Raw genomic sequence first — 12,120 nt, forward strand, 5'->3', positions numbered from 1 at the left:
CCTATAATTGAGAGCAACTGTTAGTTGGTGCTTTGGTAAGAGATAAATAAAAGAAGACAGTGTCAGCAAATCGGAACATTTGCTAAGTTTCTTGTTTGGTTTTCGAAATCTCTATTTTTGCCTTGGAATGTTTGTGTATGAAACAAGATTGACTTTTCATTGAAACGACAACAACAATAATAACAACAACAGTGTGAAGAAGAAAGCGGGAAGATTTATGAAGCAATCATAGTGAGCGATGATTAGCATCTTCCTTTTTGACTTCTTGTTATTACCAGTTATTGCATGGCAGCTATTAATTTTTTAAAAAATCTCCCTCTTCTGTTTTTTTCCAACTTATTTTATTCTAGACTTCATGATTTGGATTATAAAAATGAAAAGTCACAAAAAACTGTCAAAATAAAAAAATTACACCCAGGAACTGGTTTATAAAAATTATTCTCAAAATTTATACTAATATTGTCATAGGTCCATATTTGTAATTTCTCTATTTTGACGATCTTTTTTTTGCCATTTTTTTTTAAAGATTAGAATCTCATATTTCAATAATTATTAATTTCCATCATTTTTTTTTTGTTAACTTGGCTAAAGATGTGTTCCTTGCATTAAGAAATTTCTTCGTTCACGTGCATTTTACTTAATTGTTGTGTAGATTAATTGAAGGTCCTTAATTTGAAAGAATTTCTGTTACTGGGGGGAAAACAAAGCCCGTTCAGGTCAAAACACCAACAACTTAGTTGAAAATGTTGATGCTTACGGGTAAAATTATTGTACTATTTGTTTACCAAAAAAGATATTATTGATTTAAATATTTTGCTCTTGGTAAGTTCCTTTCTTAAGTATTAAAAATAAGACATGCGCAATGTTACATTTAATTTTAAGAAAAAGACCAGAGAGCTAAAATCTTCACATTGATTCTTCCATTCCATGCACAATGAAAAGAAACAGACATGACAGGTGATTAAAAATAAAATAGCCATACCATTAATTTTTTGGGAAAAAATGCTTTTTAATAATCGATATACAAAATAAAATCTATAGAAAATCATGCTATTTATAAATCATCTAAAAAAAAAAGAATTCAATTTGATGCTTTTTGCGGCAAAATTAATAAATATAATGTTATGTTAGTTCTAGACTTCATGATTTGGATTATAAAAATTAGAATTTAAAATTTCAATGATTATTAATTTCCATCATTTTTGTGTTAACTTGGCTAAAAGATGTGTTCCGATCCTTGCATTAAGAAATTTCTTCGTTCACGTGCATTTTACTTAATTGTTGTATAGATTAATTGAAGGTCCTTAATTTGAAAGCATTTCCGTTACTGGGGGGAAAACAAAGCCCGTTCAGGTCAAAACCCCAACAAATTTGTTGAAAATGTTGATACTTACGAGTAAATCGCTGTATTACTACCTATTGTCCTTAATATAAGATTATAAAAATTAGTTTAACTTTCAATTTAATTCTAAATATAAAATTTTAATTAACTTTGTTTCTTATATTTAATCTTTTTTTAAAAATAATCTTTATAGCAGCTACATATATTAAGAATTCTATCAAATGGTAATTCTAAATAATACATATAATTAGTAAAAATATTTTAAGAAAAATAGCACCTGTTTATTACAAATAAATAAGTTAACAGACTTCTTTAATCTATTCAAATTAGTTAATTAGTTCTTATATTAAGAAGCGGAGGTAGTAACCACATAATATGTTATTGATTTAAATGTTTTGCTTTTGATAAATTCCTTTCTTAAGTGTTAAGGTATGCTTTTTGCGCCTCTTATGAGATAAAAATAGTTATTAGCAGAGCAATTGCCAGCAATACTCAAACCAATACTTTTGTTGAAAATGAGCATTCTTATGGGTCAAGTTACAACTAACACCTTGAATTATTTTCTCGAGGGCACATAACGTCCTGTGAAATTCCAATCTAAAGCTAATTTTTACGAGGCAATGTTAATCTGGACTGACTAGTCAAATCTTTGACAAAAAACTATCTGGATGGCATTTGAACAGGATTGGTTACGTGTCAATATGTGTTTCATTATCCTTTTTTCCCCTCAAACGTGTGCCGGTCCTCAAAAGTTTTAATGTTGGACAGAAATCTAACGCCATCAAACGAGATTTGAGAATGTCCAATCTTTTTTTTTTCTTTTGGACTGAGAGAATGTCCAATCTAAATGCGAGTGATCTTGAAAACTTTTCTTTTCTTTTCTTTTTTTAATATTCATGCGGACTTAAACCAAATATCAATACTAGTCTAGATGATTTTCCCTAACAGTTGGAGGAGAGAAAATTTTTTAATAAGCTTGATTCAAAAAATTTAAAAAAAATATATAACTTATATGATTTTATAAGGAGAAGATATAAGATTAGGAAAAGAGGGGAGAAAAAATAATTAAGAATTTTTAACCCTATTTTTTTCCCCTTCCTCTATTTTTTTGATGCCAAACACACCCTTGCTATTTACTTTTTTTTTTAATTATTGCCACTAAAACCAGACTCATCTTATTGCCACCATTATCATCAACAAGTCATATAGCACTTGATTGGCTTGATTAAGACGTTGTTACCGGGCACAAGTTCTATTCTTAACTACGGAGGTATTTGGATGGAAACCAAACTATAGTTTTAAAAATATTTTTATAACATACGAAATAAAGATAAAAACGAGTCTACTCATTTTACCAAAGAAAAAGCTTTTTAAAAGTTTTTTTTTTTTATATTACCAAACATCTCCACAACGAAGAAACCAATATATTGAAAGGTTACAACTTTTTTTATACAGCCCATCCAATCATCCCCCACCCAGTGCTGTCCTCTTCTTTTTGCCTTTGTAATCTGCACATAAAATCCTCGGCCAACAAATCGCTCCTAAGTCCTAAGAAACCACACAGCTGTCTCATTTTATAGCCTTTTTTTTTTTTCATGCGTCTTAAAATTAGACACTCCCAATGTTCCATTTAATTTTAAGAAAGAGACCGGAGAGCTAAAGTCTTCACATTGATTCTTCCATTCCATGCACAATGAAAAGGAACGAAACATGACAAGTGATTAAAAATAAAATAGCCATACCATTAATTTTTTGGGAAAATATATGTTTTTTAATAATCAATATGAAATATAAAAATCTGTAGAAAATCATGCTATTTATAAATCACGTCAAAAAGAATTCAATTTGATGCTTTTTGCGGCAAAATAAATAAATACAATGTTATGTTAGTTCTAAATGGTGAAGAGTGTCTCCTTTCCCAAACCCAATAAAACCGACCGAAAGGGAATTTGTTGAGATTAAATCAAATTTGTATTCATTCAGAATTATGAAATTTGTTTAGAAGATATATTTCTTTTTCTTTCTTATCTTTTGCAGGCTCCAGAGAATAGAAGTCAGAAGATGGATTATAGACAAAGCCAATTTATTGGACCGGACCAACACACTATTAACTTCCTGAGCCCATTACATTAGTTGCTCCCCCGGAGTCCAAGACATTATTAGGCCAAGAATCCGAAGAAGATATGCACTTAATGCTGGTAATGGACACGCTTGGAATACCGATTGAAAACACTTATAAGCACGTTTTATATAAGTCGAGATAAAATTTTTCTCATATATTTACCTCATATTCAAAAAGCTACTTATAAGTTATTCTAAATGAGCCCAATATATAAAAGGCCAGACCTGTTTTTCCTATAGCCCCAAGGGGGATTTCTTTTGGCTGGAAAGTAATTTTCTGACAATGCATCCCGAAATTTGCTTTCTTCGAGTGGCTTACAATCCCAAACCGGACCTGTACCAAAAGATCAAAGCTAAAATTGAGATCAAGCATTGAATCTTCCCCTCAGATTAAAAAAATGAATCATTTCCTATTGTTGAAGCTCAGTAAATGACATATGAAGATTATCACCTGGGCAGGAAACTACCTCCCTCATGAACTGAATGCACTGGGCACAGACAATACTCATAGTACCATCACAACATGACTCATATGCACCATACAGCTCTCTGTTATCATAGCAAACAGAAATAAAAGCATTCCTGCTTTAACATGTTTTACTTACAAACACTCGCCATGAGACCGAACCGTAGCCAGACACAAAGGGTATGTTTGGATTGGTATTGGACAAAACTGACTTCTAGCTCAACTGACTTTTGTAACTGAAGTTAGAGTAAAAGTCAGTTAGAGTATGTTTGGATAGATGCTTTTGAAAAGTCAGTTAAAAAAGTTGAAAGTTGTTTGGATGATGAATAAAAAAGTTAATTTGGTTGTAAAATGACTAAAAAGGGCATGAAATTTATTAAATAATAGTTTTTGAAATTTTATGTTTTTAATGTGATAATAGGTTAAAAAAACATATAAAATTATTATGATAAATTATAAATAGTTTAATCGTGAAATCATGAAATAAAAATATTTGTGCTGGAGAAAAATTAAAAAATACATTGCAAATAATTAATTAAATATACATAATGGACATAATAGATGTGTGTTACCTGTGAATAGATAAATACTAAATGTAAGTAAAATTTTCGCACAAAAAAAAAAAGAAAAGAAAAGATAATACACAAATTGGGCAGGAGCTCTACAGAGGGAGTGACTGAAGCGAATGGATTCGGGGGGAGGGAAAATGTAGGGAGGGTTAAAACTGGTAGGTGATATTTTTATGATCTAATAAATGCCTCATAACGGTAGACTTCAGTTTCAGATGCTCCAGAAGTAGCTCTCCTCAGCGTTGCCAACGTTTGCCGTTTGCCTGAGAAGTCGGTTGGATAAGATATTCCAACCAAACAACCATTTTTCTTCATTTCAATTGCAAACATTGGTTTCACAATTTTCTAGGCTCTTTCAGCGTTTGAAACGGCAATCCAAACGTAGCCAAAGCTGCCGCTACCTAAATCTTTATGTGGCGTTTTTGGCAATTTCGAGTGGTTTTTCTTGTGATTTTAATGACATCAAGCACATATAAACAATGGCAGATAGCTTTCTAACAGTGATTTCATTATAGCCAAGGCCAAAAAACGAATATATACTCACATGAATGGGAAAAACGGAATGAGTTTAAAATAGCACTTCATTACTTCAAAATATCCTGCATTGTATACTATACACACACACACGAATTTCAGTTCTCCTTATTTTCATATATTGTAATGCTCAAAACATTTAAGATCGGCTCGTTTTGATTCAAATATCGATGGATTATTCTCTGATGTTGATGTGTCTTCACGACTGAGACATGATTTTTCCAAACAATCAATGTGGGGCAGAACGGTTGAGAGAAAACAGTTTATCAAAGTGACTGGGAAATTGCTAGGATCAACACCGGCAAACCCCTTCGTTCAAAGCGGTGAAAAGTGCAGTCATCGAGTTTTGGTAGTCTGCTATTGAGCTTGAGACTCGAATTGTTTGAAATTTATATATAAGCAGAATCTTGTTTCATTGATCCATGCCTGCCTTTGGTTTTTTTTCCCCCTTTTCGCCACACTTTTGTTTACATGCTTTTGCATATTTTTTCAATATAAATTTATTGTATAATTAATATATATATTTATTGTGTTTATTCCGAGAAGCATGAAAACGAAAACCAAAAATTGAGATTAATTTTAATCATACGTTGTTGATGAAATAAAGAAAAAAAACCTGTTAACTAGGCAATCAATGCCTCCTGTTCGCTTTTGATGTGCATATTCCCAACTTTCTCAGGAATCTCCATTACCTAACATCACAACCACATCTTTTAAGACACTCTATTTATATTAATTACACTCTAATCCAATCCTGAATATTAAAATCATATAATTAATTTATGGAAATTAAAGAGTGTTATCTTTTACTAGATTTACAGTGTTATCTTTTATTTTTTTGCCAACGATTTAGTGCTATCAAACCAAAAACAAATCATTTAACAGCGTCATTGACATTAATATTGTATATACATCTCCCGCACAAACAGGAACAGCCAACAGGGTGCAAAATCTTAGTTTAAATGAATCACCCCACAACATTTAACTGTATAAACAGATAAGTACAGTTATGCAAAATATGGCGCTAAAAATAAGGTCCAGTTATACAAACTGTACTATGGTATATTTATATGGCCAAATTTAATTACAGAATAAAAAAATTAACAAATAATAAATTAATAACGTCCTAGTTTTCATCGACTCCTGTCACGCATCAGAAGGCTACCGGGATCGCTCCCTCGCATCTCTCCCCTGTCCAACTCTGGAGATTTCGAGCCCGTCCTTGATTCCCTGGTAATTCATTTGCTCGTTTCCTCGTCATTCTAATCTCAGGAGTGCTCGCAGTCGCAATTTCTTTTTTTCAATGTCGTTGATTTGTTTTATGAAATTCATTCTTCGCAAGCGCAAACTATGGTTGTTTTTCTCCTTGACGAATTTGATGACTCGATGGTTTGACAAAATACATTTGTTTTTAACTGCTAATCGAATGTTTTTCAATCTTTCATAGCTCAAAAAATTCGCCAATATGATGTTTGGTTATAGAAGGAAAAATTGTACGAGTTGGGCAACATTCGCATTTTAATTATCTCGGGATTGTACCGTTTGGAAAATGAAAATGCAGAAAGTCAAAAGCTGGTGTTTCCTGCATTACAGTTAATATGGCTTCCGTCTTTGCCATCTTATTTTGTCTATTTGAAATAAAACCTCTTATCCACTTGAGTTTCTGTGATGGTCTCAAAAACTAACTTGCTGTCTTCTAAAATTCCTACTGGTAAGCACAGACTCCATTTCATCCCCTACCTCTCTTTTTTTCTCACCTAACTAGGCGGTACAGATAATTTGTAAGCTATATCTTCCATCTTTTTTCTTTTGGCCCCTCAAAATGTTTCTTTTCATTCTTGATGATTCTTGTAGTGGATAAGTCTTATTATTTCAGGATTTCATGGGTACTGGGGGGTTGTCATTTGTTTAGTCCGCAGCACAAGATTTTTCTGATGTTTGTCCTGTTTTCTCTCTGGTTTTTGTCCGAGCATTACAGACGCTGCACTTTGGGTGGTTGTGACTCGTGAGCTTCAAGCACACCAATGAGTAATCGTCTGGAAGTTGGGAGGGCTGCCTCGGGTGTGCTTTTGATACTTACTCTATAAAATCAACTATTATGGTGTTTTGAAGCAAGAAAATATTATGCTTTTCTCTAAGAAACTTCTCGGCTATTCCACTAAGTGGGATTATTGATCTGTATTCCAATTGTTTTGGGGGATGAAGATGTTATAACATCTTGTGGTATAAACTTGGAATCAAGTTTGTGTGTTTAAAAAGTTTTTTTCACCCTGTCCTTGAGGGGTAGGCTTGAGGCTGGAAGAAGCTGCCTTTTTTGTCTGGCCTTCACTTGTAGATTTCTGAGCTTGTTTTGTCCTTTAGGTGATTGCAAAGTTTTAAAGAATTTCATCTTTTGTCTATATGGTTATCTGGAAAATACTTTGGTTGTTAAGGAACATGAAATAGCAACTTAGCTTAGGATTCTTAATAACATCAATAGTATAGGAATATTGTGTCCCTAAAAGCTGTTCTCCTAGATTTTCTTGTGAGGTTGAGTGACTGGTAGGCTTTTTTCAGGTAAAAGAAGACTGAAAGACCTATTGCTTCAAAAAGACAATCGTTTTTGTGCTGATTGTAATGCTCCAGATCCCAAGTGGGCGTAAGTATTGCCCCCTTGGCACTCATAAATTTTATGGGTTTCGTTCATAGACATTACCTTACTCAAATTATGCTCAAAGTCAATTATACTGTTTGTTGATACATCTTATTAACTAAGCTCTGATGAGTATATTCTGACTCCATCTTCAGGTCAGCTAATATTGGAGTTTTTATTGCTTAAAATGTTGTGGCGTACACAGAAGCCTTGGTACTCATATATCAAAGGTAACAGTTCCTAGATTGTCTGGTTGATGTCAAGGTGATTCTCAGTAGCTCGGGTACAACTTTTTAAGGGTGGCATATTTAGACATTATCTCTGGTTCTCATTCAGCCCTAGAGACTAACCTGATATCATTGTGTCAAAGCTTTGTGTGTGCATGTAACTTATATTATGATGTTTGTGGGACATCTGGACATGCTTTACTCTTAGATCCCATGTTGCATTTTCCAATATCTCGTAACAATCAGAAATGCTCTCAACCGGGATTGGTTAAAGGAATGCACGAATGAGATATTTGAACAAGGATTTCTTTTAAATCTATGATAGAATGATTGATGATTCTACACTACTAGTTGTGTTTATCTGTGTGAAATTTAGAAGATCAATTTGATGCACAAACAGTTGCAGTTACTTCTTAGATGAAAAAGACAGTTGGCAATGAGAAACAATGTATTAACTGAAATCATCACAGGCATGGCATCTCTCCTTCTCGTTGCCTGTGTCTATTTATATGGCTGTATGTCCAGGTTCTTTATCACTTATTGGTAATTTTGAGAAAATAAGGAATGCAAAAATTAAGGAGAAAAGAGGGGCGAAACAAACTTCTTTTTTAATAGAAGATTCAACAACAGTGTATTTAGCCTCTGTTTATATAACCACAAAGGAAGGAAAAAAACACGCATGCTCCTTACTTAGGTGCGGTGTGAGGAACTATTTTCTTAACCTGCAATTCTTAATGCTTCGTCACCTTCCCTTTCAAGCTGAAGCTTCCAACACTTTCAACTTGCAATGAATAACAAAGCAAATAAATATAACCAATCTATGTGAACTATGCCAACTATTAAGATCTTAAGCAACTATCACTTTCTTTGCCAACGTCCTAAGCAAACTAATAACTCTCATTCTTCTAACAACTTCCCATGAACAGTTCTCATTGGCCAAAATATCTAACCCAATGACATAGCTACCTGAAGTCTCTTATCTACTTCCCATGATTAGTCCCTTCAACCTTTTCTAACTAATGTCTGCTACTAGGGTGCAACCATGAGAATCTCAACAACTAGTTGTACTTCTAAGTGCAACTCCAAATGCAAATAAACCAACCAACCAAGTCTAAAACATTGAACGCAACTTCAGTGACCACTATATAGCAAAATACAATACCCCCACATATTTAAATCCCACGAATGAATGGCAAAACAACGTGAATGTTCAAACACAAGGAAAACTCAAGCCAATATATTCCTTTCGTCCTTTTGTGGAAGCTGATGTTTGAATTGAGGGTGGGTGCCACTTAAGGGGTGCCACTTAAGCTTTGATACCGTATTGGCACAATAAAGAAAGCAGTGGTTTGGGAAAACAGGGGAACGAAATAGGGTAAAATGCTGCTGCAAGTCGCAATGACCATGTGTATTATTCTGGCCCCTCAACATCAATTTATGGTAGCACTATATTCACAAAAAAAAAAAAAAAAACCACCATTATATATCCTTAGGCCTCCATACTTGCTTGAATTCCTAGTACCTCATTAGGAAAACTCTGTTCTTAACCTACCCAACTTTTCTAAGTTCTGCATGTCTCTTAACAGACAACATGCTTCTAGTTACTGTTTTTCTGCCACAGTGTTTATTTAAATTTTTCTTGTACTGAACAAATTTTGAAGACTATGAGATATGCGTACTGTTTTATATGATTAAAATGTGAACTTTTCGGACTTTGAATAGTCAAGCATTAAGTACACCGTAAGTCAATCTTTCAATAATCAATTACATATTTTGATTTGACCCTTTCTTCTCTTCCAGTTTCTCAATATGCATGTTTTCTTTATTTCTTCCTTTTTTGCTAGCAAGATATTGGATCGCATGTTGACACATTATTTGTTTTCGATCAGATATGCTTGCCTAGTTCTGACACAGATAAATGCTGGATTTATTTATTCCTTCTACATAAGCATTAAACCCTCCGGACAACATCATGTTTATTCTCAGGTTTTGTCTGTGACATTGGATGAATGGTCTGATGATGAAATAGATGCAATGATTGAAGTTGGAGGAAATGGTTCTGCTAATAAAATTTATGAGGCTCATATTCCGGAAGGATATAGTAAGCCCACACCAGATGCCGGTCATGAGCAGCGTGCAAATTTCATCCGGTTAGTCGTGCTGCTCCAACAACCCCCCCCCCCAAAAAAAAAAGGGAAAGAAATGAATTGGTCCATGCATCCCTTGATCAGAACATCAGTTGTTTCTTTTTGCAAATTATACCTCTATTTTTTACCCTTTTTGTGTCTTCAATACCCAATATTCACCAACATATAGCGTCGTTACCAGTCTTATGTCTTATAGTAGTTTGGTAAAACTTCCCTCTGAAATTGGTTGGTACGTTGCTCTCAATGACTCCTGATGTCTTTCTCCTTTTTAATCACTCAACTTGTATTATATGTGTGATACTGTTATCAATTTCATGTGACTTTGTAATAATTTCAAATACCCAAACTTTGACTCTTATGGTATGTATTGTTCGCCAATACTTACCTCCAAACTATTGCATTTGATATTTTAGGCCCATGCTCAAGGACCTTTTTTTTCCTTGCCTCCGCAAACCAAGGGTCTGGTGCCATCACTGCCATTCTCAGCATAATTGTTATGAAATTTTGCTCCTTCCTCCTTTCATCTTGCCCGTTTATATATTTCAATCACAGTCTATTGTTCCTGGGTGCGTATTGTGAGGACTTGGGAGCATGCATAATGGCACTTTATCAGATCACGGCTCACATAATTTGTCAATTTTGACTGCAGATCCAAGTATGAGCTTCAAGACTTTTTGAAACCTGGTTTGCGCATTTCATCTGGAAAAAGCTCTCAAGTGTCAAATTCTTCCAACAAATTTATGGATAGTTTCCGTAGCACTAGTGGTCCACAGAAAACGGTGATTCTTGTTATAAATTGGTTCCTTTTGTTCTCTACTTGTAGGATTTGATAGAAACTAGATTGCATAAGTACTTGAAACATCAAATTTGTTCGTTCACCACACATTGTGAAAGTATATATATTTTTGAAGTAGATGAGATAATTGCTTTCCCTAGAAGAAAAGTTTATTTACTTGGGATCATGCACCAACTTTACTCTTAGGTGACAATGTCTATGCAATAGCATCATGAACGATTTCCTTAATTTTTTCTGATGTTTAAAGTGATTACAGGAAGGAATGGTTGAATTTATTGGGTGCTGAAGGTCAAAGTGGTTAAAGGCACAAATTAGCTATTCGGGATATGATGTCTAGTGATCCATATGTCGTCTTAAAACTTGGCCAACAGGTTCTTTTCAGCATTTGTTCTTGCAGCTACAGCTTTAAACAAACCTATTGCTCTTTATCTTTTATTTATAGCTGAAAGATTTCATTATAGACGGTGATAATTATCTTTCTGAAAATGACTTCGGTGATATTTGCCTTCAGACAGTTCAGACAGCTGTAGTGAACAGTAACTTGAATCCGGTTTGGGATGAGGAACTAATGCTTTCTGTCCCCAGGAATATGGATCATTGAATTGGTAAGTCTGAATCTTTACGTGGTGAATAATACGAATACTTATTCTGCTTTAAATGACTGCTGATTTGTGGATTTTTCTTATGAATGGACTGCGTTACAGCAAGTATATGATCATGATACATTCTCGGCGGATGATATAATGGGCGAGGCAGAAATGATCTCCAACCGATGATAACGTCAGCAATGGCATTTGGAAAAGCGGAAATGTTTGGCGATATGCAGATGGAAAATGGCTTAAATCTGATGGCTTAAATCTGATGACAATGCTCTCATAGAGGATAGCTTAGTCAATATAGTTGATGGAACGATTTTACAGAAAATGACTCTCAAGCTCCAAAATGTTGAATCGGGAGAAGTAGATTTAGAACTTGAATGGATGCCTCTTGATCAATAGGTACATAAATGTTAGTTGCTATTGTTGAATGAATTATTTTTAACTAAGCCTGGGTGTATTTTTTCCCCTCATTATGACTTACTGCTTGTGGATGATGAATTGATAAATGTAAAAACGATACCTTGTAATACTTTCTCAGTATTACACTTTTTATTCTGTACATACCGTGTGAATTGTTGTTTACATTGTGGCTACCCAGTCTTTCCTAATTTTTTATGTCCATTGACCATTGTAGTTATTTGATAACTGCATTCTTTTTTTAACTGAAGTTTATGAATAACTTGTATA

At 33.9% G+C, this 12,120-nt stretch overlaps 1 pseudogene; it reads left to right on the forward strand.

The window, feature by feature from the left end:
- Positions 1 to 6,410: 6,410 nt before the first annotated feature.
- Positions 6,411 to 11,854, forward strand: LOC114741238 (ADP-ribosylation factor GTPase-activating protein AGD12-like; annotated as a pseudogene).
- The last annotated feature ends 266 nt before the right edge of the window (positions 11,855 to 12,120 follow it).

This window comes from Neltuma alba, unplaced genomic scaffold, assembly GCF_004799145.2.
Source record: "Neltuma alba isolate B1F8T4 unplaced genomic scaffold, ASM479914v2 tig00003323_pilon, whole genome shotgun sequence".
NCBI classification, from domain to species: domain Eukaryota; kingdom Viridiplantae; phylum Streptophyta; class Magnoliopsida; order Fabales; family Fabaceae; genus Neltuma; species Neltuma alba.